This window comes from Oncorhynchus keta, chromosome 4 (assembly GCF_023373465.1).
Source record: "Oncorhynchus keta strain PuntledgeMale-10-30-2019 chromosome 4, Oket_V2, whole genome shotgun sequence".
Classification (NCBI taxonomy): domain Eukaryota; kingdom Metazoa; phylum Chordata; class Actinopteri; order Salmoniformes; family Salmonidae; genus Oncorhynchus; species Oncorhynchus keta.
In genome coordinates, this window is record NC_068424.1 from 57,931,287 (window position 1) to 57,954,885 (window position 23,599).

At 43.3% G+C, this 23,599-nt stretch overlaps 1 protein-coding gene across 2 annotated transcripts in view; it reads right to left on the reverse strand.

The window, feature by feature from the left end:
* The window catches only part of LOC118379465 (leucine-rich repeat and immunoglobulin-like domain-containing nogo receptor-interacting protein 2), a 319,412-nt gene that overhangs the window by 252,797 nt on the left and 43,016 nt on the right, over nt 1-23,599 (reverse strand). For both annotated transcript variants that reach the window (XM_052511204.1, XM_052511207.1), the window contains exon 2: nt 208-279. The gene's annotated coding sequence lies outside the window, so the exon portion shown is untranslated. The remainder of the gene's footprint in view (nt 1-207; nt 280-23,599) is intronic.

Here is a 23,599-nt window from a genome sequence, read left to right on the forward strand (position 1 = left end):
ATAATGTATTTAGTGGCTGTGGCCAATTGTGTACAATCTATGATTAAACTTTTCTTTTTTTGTGGGGCTATGATGCCAAGGATGAATAATCAGGGCAAACGTGACTATCAAAATATATAATATGTAATCATAGCGTGAATATTGTGCCGTTTTAGCCCTCTGGATGAATCTACCCTTGCATAACACTGACGTAACCAGGCAACTTACCATATCCAAACATGGGCAGACGACATGGTTCCTTTCTGGCTAGAGAAGATGAGGGACCATTGAAGAGTCAGTCTGAAAGGCACAGAAAGAGAAGGGCAGAGTTAGTGTCAGGATATCCTTAATGGTTGAGATGATATGTTAATGATAGGAGAGCTCAGAGATTTAGCCTGTCAGTTCACTGGACACTAAGTCATCCAAGAGCTTTCCAACAGTGTCTAGCGACTTCTCTCGAGAGCCATTATTTCTTAAAGGATGGAGAATGGGATCAAATACGCTGACTGTAGAGTTTACAATAGAGTGAACTAAAAAACAATAGAGAACTAAATAACACTTGAGTGAACTAAAAAATGGAATGAGAATGAAACAAACAGGCACATTTATTAATTTTTCTTAGATTTGTTTTAGATTGATTTCCAACCACAAATTGGATAGTGTTGGTTCCATACACTGTCGTTGTGCCCGCAAGGAGATTTTTTAAATGTGACTTGAAGTTTCCCAGACCCATAATAAGCCAAAGCCTGGTCTAAAAACCAAGCCTATGGAATTGCTCCGTTGAAACATGTGTTTTATTCCAGGCCCATGTGTTTCACCTGTCATGGAAACCAACCTTTAGAACTAAAGTACAGTATATTCTCCTCTGGAAATTATCCTGCATCTAACAACCAGCTATGTGCTACCTTGTAATTTCCTCCTCGGCAAATGTTATTATATGACAGCATAGTCGTGGAATGCCATGCCCTCATTACTGCTAAACTGTTTTGAATATCTGACAGTGATATGGCCATTGATCCCCTCTTTTCGTATTGCACTTGGCAGCTTCGTGCTCTTTTATATTTCCCACCCCAACATAACCACATCTCTTATGTTTCACCATGTTGCATTTGAAATGAAGGGAAAAGACAGAATAGCAAAAGTCACTCACTGAAAATATAAAAAGGGGAACTTTTTAACAGTCTCACAGTAAAAATGAGCTGACTTGCACTGTTGCCCGGCAAGTTATGAGCCAGCATAAATGTGTATGCCAGGTAGAGTGATAGAGCAGAGGCTTTCTGACACAAGCCTTTTAATGACGGGGTCTAGTTTTTGATAGCGTCTCCTTACGCCTTTAAAAGGTAGCCTGCAGAGGTTTCAGCCTGCAGACCGGTGGGTTTTTGCACAGGTGGATGGACACACAGCTGCTGGCTCCGTCTGGCCCCACTCTCATCCCCCAGAGAGAGGGATAGACAGGGGGAGAAAGGGATGGATGGATGAGGGGAAGGATGGCGTCTGTAATGGTTGGGGGAAAGGGTGAGCAGCCAGACTAAGACTGTCATGGCGGCGCCCTAGAATTGGGCTTGAGATCTTCACCCTTCACTGACTCTGTCCCCCAGTGGAGAAGGCTCAGAGGAGAGAGGTTGCCCAGATTGTGAGGCATTCATATAGAAGGGGAGAAGGTGGTGGTTCAGGGGGCCCAGTCGCCTGGACTGTGGTGCTTGCAACACCAGGGTTGTGGGATTGATTCCCACCTGGGCGAAATACTGAATCTGTTCTGCAAGTCGCTATGAATTAAAGTGCCTGTCAATTGACCATAATGTTAAGTGTTTCCACTGTTAGCCGTTTTCATTCTAGCTGGACTCTGTCGATGAGGATACTATCTAAATATATTTTCAGTCCACCCACTATAGAGCCAACAGCCAATAAAGAGCATAGCCCAACACAAGTGCTGGTCAATTGAAAATGATTACTCATTGAAAATACACAGGCTTGCTCTGTTAGGGCTGAAGTATGTTAGAGAGGGTTGGGAGGAAAATACTATTATTTTCTAGCTAGCTCCATCTACATTTCAGACCCAAACAGGCTTTCCCCAAGTGTGCTAATCATCTTGTGAGTCTCTCCTCACCCAAAGGCCTGCATGGGGTCCATCTTTTAACTCAACGCCATGGAGATTTTCCATTCGGCCACTCTCTCTCTGCTACGGCCCACTGCATAGTCTCCTCTGTCCTGGAGCTTTGCAGCGTTTTGCCATGTCTGGTCCTGCATACCTTACCTCCCTCCCTCCTGTTTCCCTTCTTTCTCTATCTATATTTCACTCCATTGTTCTCTTTGTGTTCTCTATCGCTCATCAAATCTCATTGTTTCACTCATTCTCTCTCTTCCTGGTTTCAGTGTGAATGTAATTGTGCATTCTCGTTCCACAGATTCAGCCAGACTGCTAGATATAGGATTGCCGTGTCGTGCAGTTTTCCGTATTGTAGTTTTGATTGTATTTCAGATTTTCTCTCTATGTGAACTTCTCATAACTGAAGAGGCTTGCATGGCTCAAAGACCCTATGAGCTATGCCAGAGGATAGGTTATTATACTAGATAGGTTCAGATGAATAACATAGTAGTTCTCTATGTTGGAGATTGGATGTTGGGTTGAAAGATTTGTTGCTACAGCAGAAAACACAACGCTCCATAGTCCATTAAAGACGGCTCCTGCAGGGCACCCATAATCAAATCAAACTTTATTTGTCACATCCGCTGAATACAACAAGTGTAGACCTTACAGTGAAATGCTTACTTACAAGCCCTTAACCAATAGTGTAGTTCAAGAAGAGTTAAGAAAATATTTACGAAATAAAATAAATAAAACTAAATAAAAAGGCATTTAGCTCTTCTGGTAGGCTTGCGTCACTGGGCATCTCATGTCTGGGTTTCCCTTTGTAGTCCTTGAGAAAACATTTACCTGAGAAAACAAAAACAACTGTGTTTGTTTAGCTGCAACGAGTTATCGGTTCTACGAGTTATCGGTTCTACGAGTTATCGGTTCTACGAGTTATCGGTCATTTATCATTCATAATGCTTATTTATAATGGAGTTTGCTGTGGTGGAGGAGAGAATATGCATAAGAGCTTCACATCACAAGGATATTTACACGCTTCAGACAGTGTGCCTTTGGAGAGGCCTTCTCTCAATCATCAGACTGGCTTGTGATGTTTTTGATGTACCCTTGATGTAACCACGGGGCTAAGAGCTAACCTGACACTACATTTGGATTTTTCTCATATTGGTTGCATAAAGCTGCCGTGTTAAAAAACAAAATCCCGATAAATAAAAAGTCTATACTAAATTATTGAACTCCATCTCACATGAGCTCGGAGAGCTTTTTGTCACTGTCTGATAGTCTTGCCCCTAATGCCATCTCAGGAGTTCAAGGCCAGTAAAAAGGAATATTATTTATGGAGCTGAAAGCCAGTGTGTCTGAGAAGAGGTAATGTCACTCTTGGGGGATACAGTCACAACCAGAATGTAAACAAGAGGGCCTCAGTTAGCATTAGCATCACATAGCTCACTGTTTGGAGCATTCTGTGCATTCTGTCAGACATTACAATGCAGTTTCTGGAAGCCTTGCAGACACAGACATCACAGAATTGTTTGGCCTGTTCTTCTTGCAGGCCCCTTCTGTTTGTGAAGATGTTGAGAGATTGAGGTGCAGTTGAAAATTTGTTTTGTAATATGCTACTTTAAGCATGCAAGGAAATTGAGCTTTGCTACCGTGTACTTTGCTGTGAGCTACACGATATCATACATATTGCTTCAGGAGTTAAGTAATCACAGTGGTCATCAAACTTATGAGTTGTTCTGAAACAGGAGTCAGCCTCAATTGATTTAGCAGGAAAAATACAACTAATTGATATCTCTGCTGTTTTAAAAAAATGATCAGGAGTGGATTTGTAAACAGTGTCACATTTCCAATTGTTTTCTTTCATGCTTGGCGTCTCAGAAGACAGTATGTAGGCCACAGAAATAGACATTTGGAGTCCAAAAGAACATCAGATTCCCTTAATGCTGTAAATGTGGCATCAAGGAAAGGTAAAGATGCTGAGCTTTGCTACACTGACACAGGAAAATGTCTCAAGAGACATTGGTAGAAATGCAGGATGGAGCACATCAACAATGACTCACAGCTTCCATGTTGCAGTTTTCCATTTCGCTTACATACAGTGGCTTGCAAAATAATTCATCCCCTTGCCATTTTTCCTTTTGTTGCATTACAACCTGTAATTTTAATGGATTTGTATTTGGATTTCATGAGATGAACGTACACAAAATAATCCAAATTGGTGAAGTGAAATGAAAGAAATTTGAAACAAAAAAACCCAGAAAAGTTGTGCGTGCATATGTATTCACCCCCTTTTCTATGAAGCCCCTAAATAAGATCTGGTGCAACCAATTACCTTCAGCTGTCACATAATTAGTTAAACAAAGTCCACCTGTGTGCAATCTAAGTGTCACATGATCTGTCACATGATCTCAGTATGTGCTCTCAAGTTCAGTTTTTTTTCTTATTTCTTGTTTGTCTTACACAAAAAAAATATTTTGCATCTTCAAAGTGGTAGGCATGTTGTGTAAATCAAATTATACAACCCCCCCAAAAAAAAAAATATATTTTAATTGATTGTGAGGCTACAAAATAGGAAAAATGCCAAGGGGGTGAATACTTTCACAAGTCACTGTATTGTTTGTGGACTAGCTCTGCGTCAATACCATTCCCCCCAAACTGCTACAAGACAAAATCTCCCAATTGAACATGTCCAGCTCCATCAGTCAGTGGATAACTGACTTCCTGACCAACAGAACGTGACACGTGAAGCTGGGAAAACACTTTTTGGACTCTCTATCCCTCAGCACAGGAGCGCCGCAAGGATGCGTGCTCTCAACTCTACACTACTCACTCTATATCAATGACCGCACCTCCAACAATGCTTCTGTCAAAGTACTCAAGATTCCAGGTGACACCCCTCTGGTTGGTCTCATCACCGACGGTGATAAGTCCATGTACCGTTGAGAGGTTGCCTGCCTGGTGGTCTTGTGCAGTCGCAAATAACCTAGAACTCAACACATACAAAACCGTGGAGATGGTGGTGGACTTCAGAAATCGTCCACCACCATCTCTCCCCCTGGAGATTGACGGCTCAGCTGTTAGCGCGGCTAAAGCATGCAGAATCCTGGGACCATCATCTCCCATATCCTCAAACACTCACGGGCGCCAGGTAGCATGGAGGATAGGAGCGTTTATTCTGACATAACTGGTCCTCTCACTTGAACAAAGTAGGTTTTAGCACTCCTATTTGTGTTACATAGTTTAGTAACTTTTATAGGAGAGTAACAGTAAACCACAATGACAACACACTGCAAAACAACTTGAGATGTGTGTTATGTATTCTATGTTTTATAATTCATAAAACGCAGCCTTTAAAAGACGTGCAGTTTATGGATTTCCACATGGACACACTGAAGTATACATTAGTGCTACAGTTTGTCAGCTAAAATCAGCAAGCAATATTTCATCAATAAAGCAAGACAATTAGGCCTAGTTGACACATGTACTGTACTGTTACTCATGTGTTTTGGTTTTAACAAACTGTTCTCACGGGCCATTCCTATACCTTTTACACTGACAGTTATGCAACCATCCATGTGCTTCTTTACAATTCCATTTGGAGGATATTTTTTATACAGTTAAGTCACAGGATGTACAGTAGAATACAGGTCAAAAGTTTTAAAACACCTACTCATTCATTCATTAACATCTACTCATTCATATGCTGAGCAATTGTTGGCTGCTTTTCCTTCCCTCTGCGGTTTGACTCATCCCAAACCATCTCAATTTGGTTGAGGTCGGGAGACTGTGGAGGCCAGGTCATCTGATGCAGCACTCCATCACTCTCCTTGTTGGTAGTGTGTTGGGTCATTATCCTGTTGAAAAACAAATCAATGTCCCACTAAACTCAAACCAGATGGGATGACGTATCACTGCAGAATGCTGTGGTAGCCGTGCTGGTGAAGTGTGCATTGAATTCTAAATCAATAACAGACAGTGTCACCAGCAAAACATCCCCACACCATAACACCTCCTCTTCCATGCTTTATGGTGGGAATAAACATGCAGAGATCATCCGTTCACCGACACCACATCTCACAAAGACACGGCGGTTGGAACCAAAAATCACAAATTTGGACTCCAGATCAAAGGACACATTTCCACCGGTCTGATGTCCATTCCTCGTGTTTCTTGGCCCGAGCAAGTCTCTTCTGCTTATTGAGATCCTTTAGTAGTGGTTTATTTGCAGCAATTCGACCATGAAGGCCTGATTCACACAGTCTCCTCTGAACAGTTGATGTTGAGATGTCTGTTACTTGAACTCTGTAAAGAATTTATTTGGGCTGCAATTTCTGAGGCTGGTAACTCTAATGAACTTTTCCTCTACAGCAGAGCCAGAGCCATGAGAGCCAGTTTCATCATACTGCTTGATGGTTTTTGCGAATGCACTTGAAGAAACTTTAAAAGTTCTTGAAAGTTTCTGGATTGACTGACCATCATGTCTTAAAGTAATGATGGACTGTCATTTCTCTTTGCTTATCTGAGCTGGTCTTGCCATAATATGGACTTTGTCTTTTACCAAATAGGGCTATCTTCTGTATACCGCCTCTACCTTGTCACAACACAACTGATTGTATCGAATGCATTAAGAAAGAAAGAAAGCACATATGTTAATTGAAATGCATTCCAGGTGACGACCTCATGAGCTGGTTGAGAGAATGCCAAGTGTGTGCAAAGCTGTCATAAAGGCAAATGGTGGATATTTGAAGAAACTCAAATATAAAATATATTTTGATTTGACACTTTTTTTGTTATTACTTTATTCCATATGTGTTATTTCATAGTTTGGATGTGTTTACAATTATTCTACAATGTAGAAAATAGTAAATATAAAGAAAAACCCTTGAATGAGTAGATGTACATTACCGGTCAAAAGTTTAGAACAATAATGTATAACAAAAACCTGATGTTTTAGCTGAGGTTTGTGTAAAAAAAGACATTATGAATTCTTCCCACTCATTTTCAATGAGGCAACCATAAAATATTGAGTGATTCATGCTAAATGATTTCACCCTTGCACCCTCTCTCGAGTGTGGAAGGAGATCAACGGCAAAAATAACTATTATAATGATGGCATTGACACAACCCCCTTAAGTGAGTATCAATGAGAGGAAGGCTTTCTCCGTCTACTTCGATAGGCTCATCCATGATTCTCTTTACATGCTAATGTACGAAGCCACTGGACCGAGAAGTGGAGCCATTTGCAATGTTTGCAATTAAAATGTTGTATTTTCTTTACTCGCCGTGAAAGGTAGTATGTATTGAAATGACTGAGGCATCCATAGATTCGCTGAGCTATGATGTTTGCAAAGAACTGAAGACGAGAGGCAATATTGCCACCAACATATTAATACACAACAGATCTGTGGAGCTGTTCAAGCATTAAGTCCAATCAGAGGCATCGTATACCACCACGCCGGTGCCCTAAATGACTCCATTCCTTATTTGCTGCGGTGAGGTTCTGTCATTTTAATGAGTTTTGTTGGACTTGCAGACTTTGTTTTCCCCTTATGAAGTATTATTAAACCCAGGCAATCCATCATTCTCACCAGCAATGCCGTTTATCCATGATGAGTACAGCAGAATATTTCTCAAATATGATGTGGAGTCAGTTCATTTCACAATGAAGTTTGCATTTGACTCATGGATGTCACATGTGGGTTACAATGTAAAAAACACAAATGCTGGATGGTGTTTCATGTAGACAAGGAGACAAATAGATAAGGCACTGAGTAAATATTGTTGTTTACAATGACAACGGGCACTATTTATGAAGTAAACTCTCATAACTTTGCCTATGTATGCCTATTAAATAATTTAATGCATACCGCATATGGGGCATACCAACATGAATAAGCTTAGCCCACTTAAATTGATAAATGCAACAACAATAACTGTTTTTCTTTCTTCAAATGACACATTGAGACACTCAGAACGCATCGGAAGGTGAGCATATATAATCTAGAATTAAATAAAATATGAAACTAAGGCATTTTAAAGATGCTTTTTGTATGTTACCTTTAATGTTTGGCAAAAAATGCCCACTTTACTCATGTGTTTGTGTCCCAAACTTTACCACAACTGTAATTTGTCAACCAGAGGACATAGTCACATTTTGATGTGACATCACTGGATATGGGGTTTTATACCAGCCATAAATCAATGCTCTGAAAGGGGAAAACAAAGGAAATAAACTCGTAAATCATTTTGGCGAACCAGCATCAATACATTCTACAACTCCTGTCTCCTCCATTCAACATCTATATACATTACATACCCACTGTTCGTTCCCATCTCAAACATCAGCATATTTCAATCTAAGCCTACCTATCAGTTGAATAAGCTTTACTGTACCTCATATCACAAGTTAAGGCAGTAATAGCATGGACCACCACAGTTGCATTTTTCAACTGTGAAAATCTTGAGTATGAGACTAAAGAGTGTAGTATTAATATATTTAATTCAGTCCACTGTTCAGTACCTCATACAGTAGGTACCCATAAATAATCAAAACCTCACTACAAACCATTGTATTCTGGATGTTTATGTTTCTTCTATCTTCAACTCAGGCCACTATTCAGTACCTCATAGGTACCTATAACTAGGATCTATATCTTAGCCTTAACATTGTGTTTTGTTGTATCTTATCATACAGGAGAAGTGTGTTTGTGAATAATTGAAGGACCAGGCCATTTCCTATGCATGTGAGCAGGGTATTTTCAGGGGTACAGTGGGGAGAAGTCTATGGGGCCATATCCTGGAACAGATTGCGCTGAGTATACCGCGTACCGAGCTATCTGCCAGCATAAGCACATTCAATAGTTAGTGGCATGGCTGTTGGCCTCCTTTGATAAAAACTGGCTTTTGTTTTCCTCGATCAGAACAAAGTAAAGTGCTTGAATCAAAAGCTTTTTTAAGGCCATTATTCATTCTAATCCTGTCGGAAGTCATTCATTTTAAGAGGAATCGATTTCAATTGGAAGTAAATGTATTTAATTATAAGATATGAAGTGTGAGGCTAGGATTTTAATGTGTAATATTCACCTAATGGTTTTATAATAATATAATTTATAACAGTTATCTTCTTCGCGAATACCATCAACATGGATCAAACATCTACCAATTATTTGTTCATTAGCATACGGTTTAGGAGCTAATGAACTATTAATAAGTATAATTTGACTGGTTAATGCCATTAATTGGTTTGACTTCTCTTCTTTTTGCTTTAGGATAGGCCATAGAGATAGTTAGAGGACTTTTCATTGGATCTGTCGGATTTTGGAATCTGTGAGCACCCAGGCAGTGCCACTAAGGCCATCTCCATTTTGAGGAAGTACATGTTCTTCTTCCACTACTTGTATGAGTTGGCAAACAAACTGAAAGGTTGCACACTGCCACCTGGAGTGTGTTGTTTGAACAGGTATAAAGCAAAGGTTGGATATTTATTGCCACCTGCAGTTTTGGAATGCTTACTTACAAGTATAATTCATTGGCTGATCCCTCCTGACGACCTGGTTGGAATTATGTGATCCTTTATTAACCTACAGGAAGTCCCACCCAGCTGACTACTTCAAAATGGTGAAAGTCCTCAATGGTGCTGCCCAATCCTAAATGGATCTTTTGGGCCCTCTATCATTCTCTATAGGATAGGCCTATAGCCAGAGATCTGTAAGTCAATGAGATTCGAATGCCAAACAAAAGTTTCTTTAGGGCAATGTCAACACTGAAACTACGATGAAGAGATGAACACCATAAGACTGCATTGACATCTTATGAATATCCTGATATGTTGTTTCCCATAACTTGACATGCATTAAGCTTACAATCCTAAGGGCAAATCCATAATGGTGTTGACAGGATATGATCAAGTCGAGAATACATTGTCAGTCACAGTTGTAAGGGAAGCGTTAGGGATTCATGTTACATGTGATAAGTAATACATTGCACGCTGTATAGCATGACTGATAAGACTTCAACACGATATTGATGTTGAAGTTCGGCAGACTGGCGGTAACACTTGATCTCGGAACCTGTTTCCACCATAACACCTTTAACACATTTTACCATCATCGGAGTATGTTTGTGCTGTAAGTTTGCCACAGCATCATAGGAGGATTGTGCTGTTATTTTACTCCAGCGTCATAGGAGGATTGTGCTGTTATTTTACTACAGCATCATAGAAGGATGTTTGTGCTGTCATTTTACCACAGTATCATAAGAGGATGTTTGTGCTGTCATTTTACCACAGTATCATAAGAGGATGTTTGTTCTGTCATTTTACCACAGTATCATAAGAGGATGTTTGTGCTGTCATTTTACCACAGTATCATAAGAGGATGTTTGTGCTGTCATTTTACCACAGTATCATAAGAGGATGTTTGTGCTGTCATTTTACCACAGCATCATAAGAGGATGTTTGAGCTGTCATTTTACCACAGTATCATAAGAGGATGTTTGTGCTGTCATTTTACCACAGTATCATAAGAGGATGTTTGTGCTGTCATTTTACCACAGTATCATAAGAGGATGTTTGTGCTGTCATTTTACCACAGTATCATAAGAGGATGTTTGTGCTGTCATTTTACCACAGCATGGGAGGAGAATGTTTATGCTGTCATTTTATCACTGCATCATAGGAGGATGTCTGTGCTGTAATTTTATCACACCACATGTGTTGCAATGTGTGTTTTGAATCTCAAAGAAACACATTCTGAAATGTCACACTGTAACAGATTAAGAGTCACATCACCACTTCCAACTTGAAAAAGTCAGTGTCATGAGGTCATATCTGATAAAGGAATAATCCATGATCCATGAACAATCCCTTTTCAACCAGATACAGTATATACAGTATATACCAGTATATTCTGCTGTCATACTCAGCCCTGCTGTATTCACTGACCCAAACAAAGTGCAGTCCCTGTGTTAGCTGCAAACAGGCAGCAATGAAATACATGCATGCTCTGAAAGACCCCTGCGCAATACATGTTCATGAATGAAACATTAACTTTATATGGGAGCCTGGTCGCATAGACTGGACATAAAATAGTAAATGTATATCCGGGAGAGGTAAGTGAGTATGATATGTTATGTTTGATATGGTTACAGACAGAATAAAGTTTCATCATGGACAACTTTACATGTTTTGCTAATTAGCAACTTTGCAACTACTTACTACTTTGAAATGACTTGGTATGTTAGCTAACCCTTCCCCGAAACCTAACCTTAACCCTTTAACCTAACCCTAAGCCCTAGCCTAGCTAAGGTGAGACACCTAGCTAATGTTAGCATTAGCTAACGTTAGCCACAACAATTTGGAATTCGTAACATATCATTGCATATTCATAACATATTGTACGAAATGGATGATGGACATCCACAAATGAATACATACAAACATACCATACTAATTTAAGAGTTACAGATTTACATTTACTATGTTATGTCTACCCCTGAGTCTAGGTTGTATGCAGCGGTGCATTCCAAACTATAGAACACTGCAGCTGTTCATTTTCCTACCTTCCCCTTTTACTTCCACCCAGCGGTCCGAGTGACCATTACATGAAATAACGACTGTCGAGGACCATGGTTGAGGCGTGTGCTGAGCCTGTATTTTTACATGTCCTATTGGGTCATAGTGCATTAAGAGGACCAAGGAAGTGGGATGTCCTCATTGGACTAAGTCCCATGTAGGATCCTGTAAAAGCTTCATGAGTTTAACCTTGATGTAGGCCATATGTAGAACAAAACCACTGGAACCACAATGTAAATGTCCAACTCTGCAAAAACTGGTTCAATCAATGTTGCTTCCACATAATTTCAACAAAAAATTACGTTGAGACTCCCAGGTGGCGCAGTGGTCTAGGGCCGTGCATCGCAGCACTAGCTGTGCGACCAGAGGCCTTGGGTTTGCAGCCGGCCGCAACTGGGAGGTCCGTGGTGCGATGCACAATTGGCCTAGTGTCGTCCGGGTTAGGGAGGTTGGCCGGAAGGGATATCCTTGTCTCATCACGCACCAGCGACTCCACCAAGGTCGCCAGGTGCACGGTGTTTGATCCGACACATTGGTGCGGCTGGCTTCCAGGTTGGATGCGCACTGTGTTAAGAAGCAGTTTGGCTTGGTTGGGTTGTGTTTTGGAGGACGCATGACTTTCGACGTTCGTCTCTCCCGAGCCCGTACGGGAGTTGTAGCGATGAGGCAAGATAGTAACTACTAATAATTGGATTCTCTGAAATTGGGGTAAAAATTCAATTTAAAAAAAAATAATGACGTTGAATGAACTGAAAGTCAACGTAAATGTTACCCAACTTTAAACCAAACTTGAAATATTTTTTGGATTTCACGTTGACAACTCACGTTGAAATGACATCTGTGCTCAGTGGGACATTAGTTTTTTTGTGCAAGCGCAGGTTAAGTACTGTGAAGGAACTGTTCTGTACAAACACTACAGTATACAGTATGCAGACTGCTCAGACAGCATAAAAAAACTTTTTGTTGCCTTCATCCCAAAAGAGTTGCAACTAATCAGAAACAAAGTACTACATGGGAATTATGTTGACTCCATAAAGGAATTTGGACTGGTGTGATGTGAAACATTAATATTAAAAGTTACGGTGCCGTTTCAGATTCAGCATGTAAGTATGTTGAAACCAGAAAGTTCTGGTGTTGCCATCCCTGGTTAATGTTTGCACAGTAATTAATGACAGCATGGCAAAGTTCCCATTGCTCTCCTCGTTTAGCAATGCCTTGCATGAAACCACAGAAATAGCAAAGAGTAATGCGAGCAAATTTACTTAAGTTGTTATTCAGGAGAAAACTATATTTTGCCTTTTTCCCTTCATGCCTTTCCACCATGCGCCTTATCTCCTTTCTGCAGTGTTTGCCATTTCCATTCTTCCAATGTCATGCTACAATTCATCCACAATCTGCCTCTGTTGTGCACAACAAATCACCATTCCCCTCTTTTTGTCTTTGTGACCACAAACTGTCTGTTTCTTATTCAGGCTCTGAAGCCCTTCACCACATTGTCCTCTCTCAGCCATTCTCTCCCCTCCGTCTGCCCCCTGTTATTTATGGAATACAAAACTAGAGGCAGGGAGAATGAACCTGGTGCTACACACGTAGCCAAACCGCCCAGGCGGGCACTGCCAAGGGGAGATTGTGTACAGCCCATGTCACCAACAGGAGCCTTCTGCCACCCTTTACCACCCCTACCAACTTGCCCTTAACCCTCCAGCATTACTAACAATGTTTATATGTGGGGACAAAAGGTTATAGGAGGAAAGAGTGAAGGAGGCAAAGATGGCTCCCATATTGGCATTTTGATCAATTCACCATCACCTTAGACCTTGTAAATAATCTCCCAGCGCTCGTTCATGTACGGACACATTTGAGCAAGGTGTGGGGCAAAATAAAAACAGGTAAACGTAACTGGAGTCATTTGTCAAGACATATTGCAGGGGGGCGGTGTGATCGTCAAAAGATCGTCAAAAGGGGTATGTGTCGTCTTCCCTCTCATTGATTAAACGACAATTGAAAAATTAAATAAAAGGATTACTGGCTTCTGCAGGGGACTGATTTCTCATTATTTTTCAAATCCCTTCCACAAGATCCAATACTGAAATAATATTCTGCCTGTCTTCCATTTAGAACCCCCTTCACTGTGTTTTGATTTATAATTAATTTTGTCAGGTTGAAATGTGCATCTTTCATGATCTGGTATTTTTTAAGCATCCACAAAGAGTTTTTGCTGCATGCTTCGCACCCGTCCCCCAAAGAGCAGCTTACCGCAGTCTAGGCTGAGAAATCCAAGCAGAGTTGACTCCATTTCCTATCCCTTCGCTATCCTGAGGTAGCTGTCAAACTGTTAGCCTTTTTACTATGCTGCTCCCATGTACCCAGCTGCAATCCATTATAACGGGGGCGAGCTAATGCTCTATGGAAGCCTGTCCTGGCATCCTACCATTGATTTGCTGCAGGTGTAGGGTGACTGTGTTGTGAAACCGAGGAGAGAGTTGCCCGTCTTCCAAGGTCAGGAGAGCTGAAATCAGGATATAACCCTCCCCAGCTGGGTAGAGTCCAGGATATAACCCTCCCCAGCTGGGTAGAGTCCAGGATATAACCCTCCCTAGCTGGGTAGAGTCCAGGATATAACCCTCCCCAGCTGGGTAGAGACCAGGATATAACCCTACCCAACTGGGTAGAGACCAGGATATGACCCTCCCCAGCTTGGTAGAGAAAAGGATATAACCCTCCCCAGCTGGGTAGAGAACAGGATATAACCCTCCCCAGCTGGGTAGAGACCAGGATATATCCCTCTCCAGCTGGGTAGAGACCAGGATATAACCCTACTCAACTGGGTAGAGACCAGGATATAACCCTCCCCAGCTGGGTAGAGACCAGGATATATCCCTCTCCAGCTGGGTAGAGACCAGGATATATCCCTCTCCAGCTGGGTAGAGGCCAGGATATAACCCTCTCCAGTTGGGTAGAGACCAAGATATAAACCTACTCAACTGGGTAGAGTCCAGGATATAACCCTCCCCAGCTGGGTAGAGAACAGGATATAACCCTCCCCAGCTGGGTAGAGGCCAGGATATATCCCTCTCCAGTTGGGTAGAGACCAAGATATAACCCTACTCAACTGGGTAGAGTCCAGGATATAACCCTCTCCAGTTGGGTAGAGACCAAGATATAACCCTACTCAACTGGGTAGAGTCCAGGATATAACCCTCCCCAGCTGGATAAAGAGCAGGATATAACCCTCCCCAGCTGGGTAGAGGCCAGGATATATCCCTCTCCAGTTGGGTAGAGACCAGGATATAACCCTCCCCAGCTGGGTAGAGACTAGGATATAACCCTCCCCAGCTGGGTAGAGTCCAGAATATAACCCTCCCCAGTTGGGTAGAGACCAGGATATAACCCTCCCCAGCTGGGTAGAGACTAGGATATAACCCTCCCCAGCTGGGTAGAGACTAGGATATAACCCTCCCCAGCTGGGTAGGGTCCAGAATATAACCCTCCCCAGTTGGGTAGAGAGCAGGATATAACCCTCCCCAGCTGGGTAGAGAGCAGGATATAACCCTCCCCAGCTGGGTAGAGTCCAGGATATAACCCTCCCCAGCTGGGTAGAGAGCAGGATATAACCCTCTCTAGCTGGGTAGAGACCAGGATATAACCCTCCCCAGCTGGGTAGAGACCAGGATATAACCCTCCCCAGCTGGGTAGAGACCAGGATATAACCCTCCCCAGCTGGGTAGAGTCCAGGATATAACCCTCCCAAGCTGGGTAGAGTCCAGGATATAACCCTCCCCAACTGGATAGACCAGGAAATAAACTCTCCCTAACTGGGTAGAGTCCAGGATATAACCCTCCCAAGCTGGGTAGAGTCCAGGATATAACCCTCCCCAGCTGGGTAGTCCAGGATATAACCCTCCCCAGCTGGGTAGAGTCCAGGATATAACCCTCCCTAGCTGGGTAGAGTCCAGGATATAACCCTCCCCAGCTGGGTAGAGACCAGGATATAACCCTACCCAACTGGGTAGAGACCAGGATATGACCCTCCCCAGCTTGGTAGAGAAAAGGATATAACCCTTCCCAGCTGGGTAGAGAACAGGATATAACCCTCCCCAGCTGGGTAGAGACCAGGATATATCCCTCTCCAGCTGGGTAGAGACCAGGATATAACCCTACTCAACTGGGTAGAGACCAGGATATAACCCTCCCCAGCTGGGTAGAGACCAGGATATATCCCTCTCCAGCTGGGTAGAGACCAGGATATATCCCTCTCCAGCTGGGTAGAGGCCAGGATATAACCCTCTCCAGTTGGGTAGAGACCAAGATATAACCCTACTCAACTGGGTAGAGTCCAGGATATAACCCTCCCCAGCTGGGTAGAGAACAGCATATAACCCTCCCCAGCTGGGTAGAGGCCAGGATATAACCCTCTCCAGTTGGGTAGAGACCAAAATATAACCCTACTCAACTGGGTAGAGTCCAGGATATAACCCTCCCAGCTGGATAGAGAGCAGGATATAACCCTCCCCAGCTGGGTAGAGGCCAGGATATATCCCTCTCCGGTTGGGTAGAGACCAAGATATAACCCTACTCAACTGGGTAGAGTCCAGGATATAACCCTCCCCAGCTGGGTAGAGACCAGAATATAACCCTCCCCAGCTGGGTAGAGTCCAGAATATAACCCTCCCCAGTTGGGTAGAGACCAGGATATAACCCTCCCCAGCTGGGTAGAGACTAGGATATAACCCTCCCCAGCTGGGTAGAGACTAGGATATAACCCTCCCCAGCTGGGTAGGGTCCAGAATATAACCCTCCCCAGTTGGGTAGAGAGCAGGATATAACCCTCCCCAGCTGGGTAGAGAGCAGGATATAACCCTCCCCAGCTGGGTAGAGTCCAGGATATAACCCTCCCCAGCTGGGTAGAGAGCAGGATATAACCCTCTCTAGCTGGGTAGAGACCAGGATATAACCTTCCCCAACTGGATAGACCAGGAAATAAACTCTCCCTAACTGGGTAGAGTCCAGGATATAACCCTCCCAAGCTGGGTAGAGTCCAGGATATAACCCTCCCTAGCTGGGTAGAGTCCAGGATATAACCCTCCCCAGCTGGGTAGAGTCCAGGATATAACCCTCCCAAGCTGGGTAGAGTCCAGGATATAACCCTCCCTAGCTGGGTAGAGTCCATGATATAACCCTCCCCAGCTGGGTAGAGTCCAGGATATAACCCTCCCTAGCTGGGTAGAGACCAGGATATAACCCTCCCCAGCTGGGTAGAGTCCAGGATATAACCCTCCCAAGCTGGGTAGAGTCCAGGATATAACCCTCCCCAGCTGGGTAGAGTCCAGGATATAACCCTCCCCAGCTGGGTAGAGTCCAGGATATAACCCTCCCTAGCTGGCTAGAGTCCAGGATATAACCCTCCCCAGCTGGGTAGAGTCCAGGATATAACCCTCCCTAGCTGGGTAGAGTCCAGGATATAACCCTCCCCAGCTGGGTAGAGTCCAGGATATAACCCTCCCTAGCTGGGTAGAGTCCAGAATATAACCCTCCCTAGCTGGGTAGAGTCCAGGATATAACCCTCCCCAGCTGGGTAGAGTCCAGGATATACCCCCCCCTAGCTGGGTAGAGACCAGGATATAACCCACCAAGATTTAACTCTCCCCAACTGGGTGGATACCAGGATTAAACCCTTCCCAACTGGGTAGAGTCCAGGATATAACCCTCCCCAGCTGGGTAGAGTCCAGGATATAACCCTCCCTAGCTGGGTAGAGTCCAGGATATAACCCTCCCCAGCTGGGTAGAGTCCAGGATATAACCCTCCCTAGCTGGGTAGAGTCCAGGATATAACCCTCCCCAGCTGGGTAGAGTCCAGGATATAACCCTCCCTAGCTGGGTAGAGTCCAGGATATAACCCTCCCCAGCTGGGTAGAGTCCAGGATATAACCCTCCCTAGCTGGGTAGAGTCCAGAATATAACCCTCCCTAGCTGGGTAGAGTCCAGGATATAACCCTCCCCAGCTGGGTAGAGTCCAGGATATACCCCCCCCTAGCTGGGTAGAGACCAGGATATAACCCACCAAGATTTAACTCTCCCCAACTGGGTGGATACCAGGATTAAACCCTTCCCAACTGGGTAGAGTCCAGGATATAACCCTCCCCAGCTGGGTAGAGTCCAGGATATAACCCTCCCTAGCTGGGTAGAGTCCAGGATATAACCCTCCCCAGCTGGGTAGAGTCCAGGATATAACCCTCCCTAGCTGGGTAGAGTCCAGGATATAACCCTCCCTAGCTGGGTAGAGTCCAGGATATAACCCTCCCTAGCTGGGTAGAGTCCAGGATATAACCCTCCCTAGCTGGGTAGAGTCCAGGATATAACCCTCCCTAGCTGGGTAGAGTCCAGGATATAACCCTCCCCAGCTGGGTAGAGTCCAGGATATAACCCTCCCCAGCTGGGTAGAGTCCAGGATATAACCCTCCCTAGCTGGGTAGAGTCCAGGATATAACCCTCCCTAGCTGGGTAGAGTCCAGGATATAACCCTCCCCAGCTGGGTAGAGTCCAGGATATAACCCTCCCAAGCTGGGTAGAGTCCAGGATATAACCCACCAAGATTTAACTCTCCCCAACTGGGTGGATACCAGGATTAAACCCTTCCCAACTGGGTAGAGTCCAGGATATAACCCTCCCTAGCTGGGTAGAGTCCAGGATATAACCCTCCACAGCTGGGTAGAGTCCAGGATATAACCCTCCCTAGCTGGGTAGAGTCCAGGATATAACCCTCCCTAGCTGGGTAGAGTCCAGGATATAACCCTCCCTAGCTGGGTAGAGTCCAGGATATAACCCTCCCCAGCTGGGTAGAGTCCAGGATATAACCCTCCCTAGCTGGGTAGAGACCAGGATATAACCCACCAAGATTTAACTCTCCCCAACTGGGTGGATACCAGGATTAAACCCTTCCCAACTGGGTAGAGTCCAGGATATAACCCTCCCCAGCTTGGTAGAGTCCAGGATATAACCCTCCCTAGCTGGGTAGAGTCCAGGATATAACCCTCCCCAGCTGGGTAGAGTCCAGGATATAACCCTCCCTAGCTGGGTAGAGTCCAGGATATAACCCTCCCCAGCTGGGTAGAGTCCAGGATATAACCCTCCCTAGCTGGGTAGAGTCCAGGATATAACCCTCCCCAGCTGGGTAGAGACCAGGATATAACCCTCCCCAGCTGGGTAGAGACCAGGATATAACCCTCCCTAGCTGGGTAGAGTCCAGGATATAACCCTCCACAGCTGGGTAGAGACCAGGATATAACCCACCAAGATTTAACTCTCCCCAACTGGGTGGATACCAGGATTAAACCCTTCCCAACTGGGTAGAGTCCAGGATATAACCCTCCCTAGCTGGGTAGAGACCAGGATATAACCCTCCCCAGCTGGGTAGAGTCCAGGATTAAACCCTTCCCAACTCGGTAGAGACCAGGATATAACCCTCCCCAACTGGATAGAGAGCAGTATATAACTCTCTCAAGGTGGGTAGAGACCAGGGACACAGAGTGCACCAAACTTTACCAATGCTTGGTTACCCATGAAACCAGTTTACATAAATATCCCCTTGTGACGACAAAAGGTAGGCAACACGTCAGACCGAGCAGACAGAGGCTTGATGATGACCAGTATTGAATTAGGGCTGTTAATGGTTTTTTTTCCAGTATACTGCTAAACAGTGGTGATGTGAGAGAGAGAGAGTAGGGAAACTATATTTTCATAGGAACTGTAACTAACATAATACAATTACCATCCCCATTGTCCAACTGCACAGCAAATTATGTCCTACTGGTCCACAAATAACCATATTGGGGGAGAGAGATTGGGCTGCCATCCATCAACACTCTGGCAATGTACTTTCGACGCAGCGCCCAAATCCTGAATCACGTGGAAAGGGGGGAGACAGATGTTGTGTTCAGAGGGCATCCACCTACCCATTTCCCCTCCTGTTCTGCTTCCTCCTCACTCCCTGCATTGGGGGATGCAGCAACTAGTAACATAAGTCCATCCACAAATCTTTCAATAGGTATGTTTACATGCACACAATAATACGATTATTGTGAACACTCAGATTCATATAATTGTTCAATTAAAACGTTGACATGCTTTGCAAGAAAAATGATTTTCTTAACAATCCTGTTTACATGGAAACGTCTGAAATCAGGCTACCTGTTGGGACATTGATCAATGCAGAAAATTGGCAATCAAAATAAACGTTATATCACAGCAACAATGTTATTTTTGGGAAGCGTATTTTATTCTGAGTTGACATACATTTTGTATGTGAAAACAATTTCTATGATGCATACTTTCAGTTTTTCTGATCTCGCCTCATTTGCGCAAAAGAGGGAGGCTGGCGCTTCTGGTGCTAACACACACAGATCAAATACACCGCTGGAACTCTGATTAAAAAGTGTTAACATGTCCAAATACTTTGAAAGATTGCTCAGAAATCCGACATGTGCTTAGTTCAGTTTTGACCTTACGCTGATTAAGATAAGCAGAGTAAGGTGTTTACATGACTATCGCCATACTCGGCCTACTGCCATAATCAGTATAATATCAAAATATTAGTATCCATGTAAACGTGCTCAATGTAATATTTGAGTTTATAGGGCCTATGCATGCGGTCAAGAGAGATATTGGCCAACCATGTCTGCGACAAGGCAATAAAGCATTGCAGTCCAAGCTGCTGAGGCTCCCTGGAGCGTGGAGGTGGTAGTGTTGTCTCCTAACCTCAAGGACTCGGGCTTAATGCCGTTTCCATGGATCAGAGAGAAGGAGGTACTCTGTTTCCAATCCACGGTAAGGTTCATTGGATCCCACCTGCCAAAGACGACCAGCCCCATGATCACTCATTCTCAACAACCCATTAGGCTACTCTGTGTAACTGCCTTCCGATCCAAAAGCAGGCATTTATTGAGCCACAGCCCTGATGCTTGGCTAATTGGATAGGCTCTGTTGTCTCTGTACTTCCAGACATGTACTAGCTGTTTATATGATTGAGTGTGTATACCCACTCTCCTATCACAAGGTTGCTGGCTTTTCACACCCCACTCTCCCAGTCCAAGACTGGAACAAGGAGTCTAGGACCCCCAAAGGTGGCTTGTCAGTTGCCTGGAAGGCCTCAACGTTTGGTAAAAAGGACTGGCTTCTTTTTCATTCCTGCTAGAAGCAATGATGTGGCCATTCCACAGAAATGTAGGGGTTTCTGTAGCCAGTGTAGAAAAAATATTAAAACATCTGGGTGACTGGACAGAACATGACACAGTGCAGCCCCATCCTATAGCAGAGGCAAGAAAATGGGATGTCCAATTTGGTGGACGGGTGAGACAGTTTGATTGAACAGCTATGCCTTCCTTGTGTCTTTGGAGGCCCAGAAAAAGGGTGAGTGAGGCCTTATGGAGAACAGCTGTTTGCAGTGTATATAGGTATTCATGGGAATCATCCTGAATGATCACATAACTGTTTGCAGAGACATGAGCCTGTGGCAAAAAAATCCTTCTGAATTTTCTATTTGCATAATCTAAGTCAAAGATACGTGCAAATATAGATACGTCCCTTACCTCCAGATTCACTCAAGTCAACTGAACACAATCTGTTATGGCTATAGGTATGTCACAACTGTACATTTGCATGAAAATGTGGATCTGAAAAGATGTGTCAGTACATAACATATCATGCATGTATATCCCAGTACCAATGCATGCATTTGTCATGAGGCAATTCATTCCAGACAAGGATGATCTAGGGATAAAGCTGGTTCATCTGCTCATTCCCCTTCTCTGGTGGCACCATGCGGGAGCCGCTGACTGACTTGTCGCCGTTACAGCACTTTGCATTGGCTTCTCGGTTCAGTCATTAGGGCTTAGGCTGCCATGCGCCACACTAACGTTTTTAATAATACTTAAAGTTCGAACCCAATCGGAGAAGCCCAACTTCTGACAGCCATAGTGAAGCTATAACTCATGAAAAATAAGAGGGGAGGCAGGGAAAAAGCCCACATGTAATTATGAGTCTGCAATGCATGATGCCACTTGGCTCACGCCCACGCTCGCTCGTTGATTGCCGTCGTCACACACCTCAAGGCAGCAGGCCTAGGTGTGTGTATGTGTGTGGGGGCCCGGCCATATGGTACATTATCGTGACCTTTAGCAGTAATTTTCTCCCTGCTATTGTGCATGAGGACAAAAATAACACAAAAAGACACCATCTGCTGCATGAATTAACTATATCATTGCATTTTCCTAAATGACAATGGATGATGATTATTATTAGTGGTAAAATACTGTATTAGTTTAATTTGTATGATATTATATATGTCATTTCTTGTGGTGGTATGCATGGGGGTGATTAGAATAATGAATTTAATCAAACTATACATGTGATGTGAGTTCCAGTGTTGAATAATTAATCTATTTAATCAAACTATACCTGTGATGTGAGTTCCAGTGTTGAGTAATGAATCTATTTAATCAAACTATACCTGTGATGTGAGTTCCAGTGTTGAGTAATGAATCTATTTAATCAAACTATACCTGTGATGTGAGTTCCAGTGTTGAATAATGAATCTATTTAATCAAACTATACCTGTGATGTGAGTTCCAGTGTTGTACGTGATAGACAAATGCTGCATCTATGTAGGTGTCCTGAGGATACAATGTTGGATTACCCAAAATATGTTTTATGTTATAATGTGCTTTGTCAAAAGACTGATTTTGGTCTTAAGATTTCATGTTAGGTGTAGAGACTGTTGAAAATGACATTGACAAACTTGGAAATCAAAGAAGCGCTCGTTGTACCTGGAGCATGTTTTACAAAAAACACATCTCATCACTAATATAAAAATGAGTTTGAGGGGCACACAATTTATTTTTTTAACCTAATTCCTTTAAATGGTCATGTAATCTATTCTGCTGGAACTAGAAAGCAGGATCTAAATTGTTCTCAAGGAGAGTAAATATCCCCTATCCATGAGTCATTATGAGTACTCACAGCAATGCTTTCAATGACAGTACAAAGCAAGACAAATCCATAATTTACATGTTACTTGCCTCTGAAACTGGGAATCCTCAGTATGATAGGTTAATATTTCTTTCCCCCAAATGAAAGGTATTTTCAAGGTCTAGCCTGGACTGAAAACAGTTGGCACATTATTTCCCAATATTTTAGGAAATACTACTAAGCATATAGTAGATAGTAGGCTGAGAGTCATTTAGGAGGATTTATCAATCTAATGCCTCCTTGTATAAATCAGTGTGAACCCCAATTCACATTTCAAAACAACCAATAGGAAATTACAATGAGAGCTTCCATATTCAGCTCAATTGGGGTATAGTCTCTTGAAGGAACTAACTATAGAATCCGAGTCTCTGCAAATTCATTCAACAGACAAATGGATTGCACTGTTTGACTTTCCAGGGGTTCAGAGGACGTAGGATTCCTCAAAGAAGGGGATTGTGTGTGTGGGTTAGGATAATGGGAATTTGAGGGTGGAGACAATATGGTGGAAATCCATGAGTTAGCAAATAATCCCATTCTCCTTCAGCACAATGTATGAGCCACAGGCAGTGCTCAGAAGGCTTTAGCCTTAAGTCAGAGATAGTTCCTCCTCTGTTAGCATGTCCAGTGATTAAAAGCTACTTAAAGTGCCTGCGGTATCTTTGTGGAAGGAGGCTCACAGAATGTTTAAAGGCCAGTCCTGTCAAAAACTAAATTTCCCTGTGTTTTAAATGTTTTAAATGTCCACACTATTGGGTTGGAATAATGATGTGAAAACGATGTTAATGTCCTTTTGGTGGAAGAGCTGTTTGAAAAGGCCACCTAAAATTTCAGCCTGTTTCGGTCTTCCATGGTGACATCACTATGCTGTAGACCAATTAGAAAGAGAGCTCCAAACCTCACTGCCAATAAGAGCAAATGTTCTGTTTTCCCCT